General features: G+C 38.5%; 1 pseudogene; it reads right to left on the bottom strand.

Annotated features, from left to right (window-relative positions):
* Positions 1-558: 558 nt before the first annotated feature.
* Positions 559-6,532, bottom strand: LOC110196721 (large ribosomal subunit protein eL13 pseudogene; annotated as a pseudogene).
* Positions 6,533-8,552: the final 2,020 nt, after the last annotated feature.

Genomic DNA, 8,552 nt, shown 5'->3' with positions numbered 1-8,552 from the left:
CTTTGGAAATGTACCATACATTGTGACTTGACTAGCCTTTTGGTCTATAGCAGCAACATTCACTTTTGTGTAGAAACACACATACTATTGTCTTAGACAAAAAAAAATGGAAAAAGGTCCCTTCTTTTCCTTAATTTACTCAGATGAAAATAATTGTTTTAATCTCCCATGGTGAAGAACTTCATACATGACTGATATTTGTATGTAGGATAAACAATGGCTAGACAAGCGTTTGTATGAAAAATATAAAGGTCACTTAACAGATTGTAAACAATATCAATAGATAATGTGATTTGGCAGCTAAAACAACATTATTTAAGTTTCAAAGTGTCCTAGACAGATCATACTTTGGGGCACCTCATCTCAGGTTAATAAATTGGAATTCTTCCAGAAAAGGACAACCAGGTTTGTGAGGAAACTAGAGACCAATTCATCAAAAGAATGAAGATGGGTTGGAAGATATAAAACTGAGAGAAGCTAAAGCTTAGGTGGTATGTAATAGTTGGCATTATTTCAAATTTGTTTTCTATCATTTTATTGCAATTTCCTGATAGCTAGTTATTTTTTTCCACACCTTGTTCTGAAAAATTCCTTGGCTCTTTTTGCCCTGATTCCAAAAAGATAGGCATTAGTCTGCATCATTTAAAGATTGACAAATTCTTTAACATTTTTTTTCATCCTCAGTAATGACCCTAATTTTCTCTTTTTTTGGACATTTCTAATGCACATAACTAATTCCAAAAGCTGAGTTGCCAACTTGAGCTCTTCAGCAGAGCTATCTCCCTTTTGGAGTGAAGATGGTTTTCTTGTGAAGATATTAAAAACATTTTAGCTACTTTAGGTAGGCATTTTAGATATTTTAGCTACTGTACATTTGCTAAGAGGGACTCTGTAAAACTACTTAGCGATGAAAGCACACAGAGATTTCCACCAAGTCAAATCCTCTACCAGCATGAAATTTTGTATCATACCTAACAGTAAAGCATCTTAGTATTAGAAGCATAGGACCAAATGTGAGGCAAAGGACAATTTTTCTTGCTGGACATTTTGTCTCATTTTTTTTTTCCTGGCTGGCTGCTTCAGTCATGTGGCAACTCATGTTTGCCAGTCTTTGATGAAATGGGGTTTCAGAATCATGCCATTCTAGCTGGCACCCTGGGTTTGCCTTAGAGGGTCAATACCAAGCATAAGGGAAAGTTATTCCTAAGTATGTGAAAAGCTGTTGTGTTCTGGAGGAATTAGACGTTCTCCTCTCTAGAAGGTAGAAAAAATGGGTGGAAGTTGAGGCTCGATGTAAAAGAAAACTTTTAAAAAAAACATACTTGCAATTAAAGCTGTGAAAAAAGAGAATGGTATGCCTTTGGAGGAAGGGAGTTCCACCTTCCCCTCTTCCCAGAGGTTTTCAAGCAGGAGCTAAATTTACGCTTATTAGGAGTTTATACTAGAAATGTTACATATCTAGCTATAATTCAGGATAGGTGATCTCTGAGGTACCCATCAGTCCCAAAAGTCTGTGATTCTGGGAACCCTAGAGACATGTAAAGATATGTTTAGTTCTCCAGAGCATCTAGGACTTAAGTTCCCTTCCAAGTGTTTTTCTTAGGGAGCTAATACCACAGTCATTACAACCATTGATAGAAGCCTCCATGTAAGTGCACATACAAAGAAAAAAAGGTACAACTGTCTCTTGATTTTTTTTTAATTTTGAGGCCTATAATTATAACACCAATTAAACACACAATTGTTGTACAAAGAACAGAATTTATTTTCGTAGTTATGTGGGAGAAGGTGAGGATGGGTCGATGCCAGGTATTTTTTTTTAAAATTTCCATTTCAGAAAAGAAAATGTGAGAGACTGCAAGACCCAAGCATTTATCTGGGCTGAAGTGATGCAGTTTATTCTTTCTCCTTCCAAAAATTTTCAGACTTCCTATATTGGCCAAAAAGAATAGCAAACAATAAAAAGAATGTATCTGAGAACAAAATAATTATTTACAATAAAATTATTAACCACTGACACATATACTAATTCAAGTTCTATAAAGTTTTATGTTTATTATTATCTGATTCGATCTTCACAACATCCTGGCGAATACTGCAGATACCATTCATTTTGCAGAGGAGGTAACCAAGGCTTAGAAAGGTTAAATGTCTTGCTTGTGATCATAGAGATAGGTAGTACTGGAACTAAGAGAGGAAGCCCTGCCTCTTAACTCAGAATGCTTTCTAGTACCAGGGGTGGGGAACCTGCAGCCTTGTGGCCCTCTAGCTCCTCAGCTGAGACCCTTTGATTTAAATTCAGTGAAAGGGCCACACTTGAGGACCTAGAGGGCCACATGTGACCTCAAGGCCACAGGTTCCCTGTTAAATTAAACTATACTGGGGGCATAGCCAAGATGGCAGAGTAAAAGCAGCAACTTGCTAGAGCTCTCCCCCAAACTCTTCCAAATACCTGTAAAAAATGACTCTAAACAAATTCTAGCAGCAGACCCCACAAAAAGACAGAATGAAACAAATTCCCAGCCCAAGATAATCGGGATGGGAAAGGTCTGTTGTGCCAGGCTGGAAGAGGAGCACAGTTCAGTGTGGGCTGTGCAGGCAAAGATAGGGCCCTAGCAGACCTGGAACAGGCCTTAGGAGACTGACTCACTTGCAGCTGTGACAGTTTCTGGACTTCTCAACCCACAAATGCCAAAGACAACTTGGAAGGTCACTAGGAAAGGTCTGTTAGACCTGGGTGAGAGAAGAGCATGGTCTGGCCCCAGCCCTGGTACAGTCCTGCAGCCGCTGCTTCCAGAGCTCTTGGCCCACAGATGGTGAGGGGATCAAGTGGCTAAAAAGAGGAAGATTGCAGGGATCTCTTTGCTAGTGCCGAGGCAGGATTCTCTTGTTTTGCCTGTGCTTGGCCCTGGGCCACTGTCCTCGCTGGTGGTCCTGGGGCAAGGACGAGTGCTGGCAGGGTGGAGCTTGTGGTGGTTGTAGAGTGGGAGTCCTCTTCACAGTTCCAAGGCAGAAAATAGTGCTCCTGGTTACCATAGACCAGAGCACAGGCCAGGAAAGGAGTAAGCATCTCTCCTTTGATCATACCACCTTGGAAGAACTGAAAATTTACAGGTCCCTAGAAGTATCTCTGAAAACAGCTGCACAAAACCCCTGAAGCTTGGGACAGAGCACTCTCCATGCTGGAAGCAGAGTCCTACCTTGACAAAGAGTTAAAAAGTCATTGGCTTGAAACATAAGCAAACAGTGCAAAAAAACTCAGACTATAGAGTCTTAATTTGGTGACAAAGAAGATCAAAACACACAACCAGAAAAAGACAACAAAGTCAAAGCCCCTATATCCAAAGCGTCCAAGAAAAATATGAATTAGTTCCAAGCCATGGAAGAACTCAGTGAGGATTTTGAAAAGCAAGTAAGAGAAGTAGAGGAAAAACTGGGAAGAGAAATGAGAGTGATTCCAGAAAATAATGAAAAACAAGTCAACAGGTTTCTAAAGGAGACCCAAAAAAATACTGAAGAAAATAACACCTTTAAAAATAGATTTACCTAAATGGCATAAGTGGTCCAAAAAGCCAATGAGAAAAATACCTTAAAAAGCAGAATTGGCCAAATGGAAAAGCAAGTCCAAAAGCTCACTGAAGAAAATAATTCCTTAAAAACTAGAATGGAACAAATGGGGAGCTAATGACTCTATGAGAAATCAAGAAATTATAAAACAAAATCAAAAGAATGGAAAAAAATAATAGAAGACTGAAATATCTCATTGGAAAAAACAACTGACCTGGAAAATAGATCCAGGAGAGATAACTTAAAGATTATTGGACTACCTGAAAGCCATGATCAATAAAAGGGCCTAGACATAATCTCTCAAGAAATTGTCAAGGAAAACTGCCCTCATATTCTAGAACCAGGGGGCAAAATAGAAATTGAAAGAATGTACAGATCACCTCCTGAAAGAGATCCCCCCAAAGGAAAACTCCTAGAAATATTGTAGCCAAGTTCCAAAGTTCCCAGGTCAAGGAGAAAATATTGCAAGGAGCCAGAAAGAAACAGTTCAAGTATTGTGGAAACACAATCAGGATTACACACGATTTAGCAGCTTCTACAATAACGGACTGCAGGGCTTAGAACAGAATGTTCCAGAGGGCAAAGAAGATAGGATTACAACCAAGAATCACCTACCCAGCAAAACTGAGTAGAATCCTTCAAGGGAAAAGATGAATATTCAGTGAAATAGAGGACTTTTAAGCATTCTTGATGAAAAGACCAGAGTTGACTAGAAAATTTGACTTTCAAATACAAGACTCAAGAGAAGCATGGGAAAGGTAAACAGGAAAGAGAAATTACAAGGGATTCATTAAAGTTGAACTATTCACATTCCTACATGAAAAGATGATATTTGTAACTCATGAAACCTTTCTCTCTGTGTCTCACTCTCTCTTTACACACACACACACTCATAGAGAGAGAGAGACAGAGAAAATGAGAGAGAGAGAGAGAGAGAGAGAGAGAGAGAGAGAGAGAGAGAGAGAGAGAGAGAGGGAGGGAGGGAGGGAGGGAGAGAGAGAGAGAGAGAGAGAGAGAGAGAGAGAGGGCACAGGGTGAGTTGAATATGAAAAGATAATATCTAAAAAATAAAATTAAGAGGTGAGAGGATAGTACTGGGAGAAAGAGAAAGGGAGAAGTAGAATGGGGTAAGTTATCTCACATAAAAGAGGCAAGAAAAAGTTTTTACAGTGGAGGGGAAGAGGAGTAGGTGAGAGGGAATGAATGAATCTTAACTCATCAGATTTGGCTTATGGAGGGAATAACATACACTTAATTGGGTATGGAAATCTATTTTACCCTACGGGAAAATAGGTGGGAAGGGGATAAGAGAGAGGTGGATGATAGAAGGGAGGGCAGATTGGGGGAGAAGGTAATCAGAAGCAAACACTTTTGAGGAGAGACAAGGTCAAAGGAGAAAATAGAATAAATGAGAGGCATGATAGGCTAGAGGGAAATATAGTTTCACATGACTATTCACATGAAATATAGTTTCAACATGACTATTATGGAAGTGTTTTGCATGACTACACTCATATATACTATATCAAATTGCTTGCCTTCTCAGTGAGGATAGGTGGATAAGGAAAAAAGGAGAGAATTTGGAACTCAAAATTTTACAAACTGATGTTAAAAAATATTTTTACATGCAACTAGGAAATAACATATACAAGAAATGGTAGAAATCTACCTACAGGAAAATAGAAGGGGAAGGTGATAAGAGAAGGGGGGGTAGTACAAGGGAGGGCAGATTAGTGGAAGTGGTATTCAGAATGCTCACTCTCTAGGGGTGTGGGGAGGGGAGAGATGGAGAGAAAATTTGGAACTCAAAATCTTGTGGAAGTGAATGTTGAAAACTAAAAATAGTTAATTAACTAATCTAAAAATTAAACTATACCATATTTCAGCTTTTTCAAAAGTAAACTAAACAAGCTACTGATGAGGAAAAAATATGTGTATATATATATATATATATATATATATATATATATATATATATATATATATATATATATATATATATATATATATATATATATATATATATATATGAAATGAGAATGGAAACACAGTAGGGAGGCTAGATACTTTTTATACTTTGTCCAGAATTCTTAGAATTTATGCCTTTAGTACCTTAGTAGATTTAGTATAAAAGACATATATATCAGCAAATGTTGTAATGTCTGAAATTATTATTAATGTTATTATTCATGATAAAAATTGAAGAATAATAGATTCTAGGAAGGATAGAAATTAATTAGGAAGAAATTGTAGGGGGGGTTTGTGTTAGTTGTTATTTCTCAGTGTCATACAATCTCTTAGTCTTCTCATCCAAGTTTCACTCATATTCACAGTTTGGAGACCTAAGAGGGTGTCTGACAACTCCTATTCTGAAACTTTCAGAAATAAACATGAAGGGCTCTCTTTGTGGTACTGTCACTCATGATGTTCTCCAGACATGTTTACCATAGTAAACATCAGTCAGTCAGACATCAATTAGTTTTTAGGGGGAAAAAAACATCTACTAAAGTGGCATAGTAAGTACAAGACATTTCCTCTCAAAAGACTGCAGCACACCCTCCCAAAAGCACATAAATATTCTGAGGGAAGAATTGTCTTCAACTAGAGTGTCATGGTGGTGATTCATGTGTGTAGAGAAAATGTCTGATTAAAGGGTTGCAGCTGCTGGTTACTGGAAGTCTACTTTTGGGTTGATAGCCAGAATTTTTCTCTGATGTAAGGAGTCACTCTCCTTGAACCTCCTTTCTCCTTCAGGTGGCTATCTTCCTGTATCCATCTGCATCCTTGTTCATCCGCATTTGTCCTTGGAGTCTCCTTTCCAGGATGGTCATCTATTTACCTTTGTGTCTCTCTGCTCTTGGATGAATGTCTTGTATCTTACTGATACAAGGCAGTTGGTGGCTTGTGGATAAAGGGCTGGACCTGAAGTCTGGAAGACTGTTGGCTCAAATCCCGCCTTGGACATGTACTAGTTGTGCAACCCTGAGCAAGTCACTTAATTATGTTTGCCTCAGTTTCCTCAAATGAGGACAATAGTAATACCTACTTTGCAGGGTTGGTATAAGTATCAAAGATGATAATATTTGCAAAAGCACTTAGAATAGTTTCTGGTACGTAGTAGGTGCTATATAAATGCTTATTCTCTCTTTCCCTCCCCATAGTTAAAAGAAGAGGTGTGGATGCGGGTGGGGACAGGAGAAAGAGAGGAAAAAACTCTATCCCCCAACTCCATCCAAGAATAATTATCTCTCAAGGGTCTCAACCTGGGATCCTGCATTGCTTAAATGAAACACCCATGAACTGAATACTATTTTTATGCATAGTCCAAAGGTTTGGCTGGTTCTTCTCCATCAATTAAAAATTGTTTTTTGTGTTGTGTTAATCTGCCCTTCATTCAAAAGACAAACATCACATGATGTTTTAAAATTGATTAAAGCCTCATCCACAGATTGTGATTAGGTTATAGGAAAATGCCTTAATACCTAGTTTATTTGTTGAAAGATTGTATCAGTTAAGATGGCTGTGCCTTACTGGAATCACAGTAATTGTGCTTGCAAGTAGAAACAGCAGCCCTTAAGGCTGATTCTGATATAAGAACTAGCATTTATGTTGAGTTTTAATGTTTAGAAAGGGCTTTACAAATACAATCTCACGACAAATTTGGGAGGTAGGTGCTGTTATTATCCTTACCTTACAGTAGTGGAAACTGAAGCAAATGAGTAAGTGACTTCCTCCTAGCTAGCAAGTCTCTGAGGCAGGATGTAAACTCAAGTCTTACAGACCTCAGGTCAGATATTATTCTGTGGCTCCCAACAGTTCAGTATCCACAGGTAAAGATTAAACTTAGCCATATTCTTTGGACAGTTGTTAGAACATCACATGTTGATTGCAACCTATGGATAATCTGGGCAAAGGACTGAATCTGCTGATAAATTTATATGCTTTTGAAAAGAAAAAAAGATAACGCTCCAAGAGTTAGACAGGCCAGAAAAGAAAATCCAAGAAAGAGAAGAAAGTAGCCCAAGATACAAATGTTTCTGAAAGCCATCTCTGATTGAAGAAGGAAGGAAGCAAGGATTGTTAAATACTTGGCATTGCGCTAAGTGATTTACAAATATTGTCTCATTTAATCCTCACAACAACTTTGGGACATAGATTTTTTTTAGTATTTTCCTGTTTACATTTGAGGAATCTGTAGTAGACAGAGGTTAAGTGACTTGTCCAGAGTCACACAGCTACATTTGAACTCACATCTTCCTGACTCCAGGTTCTGCATTCTATCCACTGTGCTACCTAACTAGTAAGTATATTTTCAAATATAGATAAGCACCATGTGCATCCAAAATGTTTCAGAGGAAAAGCTCAAGGGCTGGTTGGAAAGTATGACTTCCTAAAGAAGCAAACAAGTATCAGGCTTGTTGTATCAATACTAATGAATGGGTTAAAGGGGGTAGCACAAAGAATAAGGCAATACTTACAGCCCTAGGGCATCTAGGGGACTCCAAGGCTACAGCCTGGAGTCAGGAAAACCTGAGTTCAAATCCAGCCTCGGACACTTACTAGCTCTGTGACTTAACCCTGTTTGCCTCAGTTTCCTCATCTGTAAAATGAGTCAGAGAAGGAAAGGCAAATCACTCCAGTATCTTTGCCAAGAAACCCCCAAATGGGGTCACGAAGAGTCAGACACAACTAAACAAAAACCACAAATACATCAGGAGCTAATTGTAAGAATTCCCCCGCAATTAGTGTTCCATCATAATTGTTGCAGTGTGCCTATCTTCATATTTCAGATAACCACTGGCATAATAAATTAAAGGACTGTCTTCAATCAGTCATTCTTTCTTGCCTAGAATTCTAATAATAGCTTTCCTAAGCAAGCGCAATGCTATTTCACACCCACTATGCTACTTACCTGAAAAGACTAGAGTCTAGGTTCCATGGACCACTTTTCCCTTCTCCATGCTCCCTTCTCCCACTGCCCCCAG

This window comes from Phascolarctos cinereus, unplaced genomic scaffold (assembly GCF_003287225.1).
Source record: "Phascolarctos cinereus isolate Bilbo 61053 unplaced genomic scaffold, phaCin_HiC Scaffold_4;HRSCAF=312, whole genome shotgun sequence".
NCBI classification, from domain to species: Eukaryota; Metazoa; Chordata; class Mammalia; order Diprotodontia; family Phascolarctidae; genus Phascolarctos; species Phascolarctos cinereus.
The sequence above is the reverse complement of the archived record's forward strand: the minus strand, read 5'-3'. Positions and strand labels throughout refer to the sequence as shown.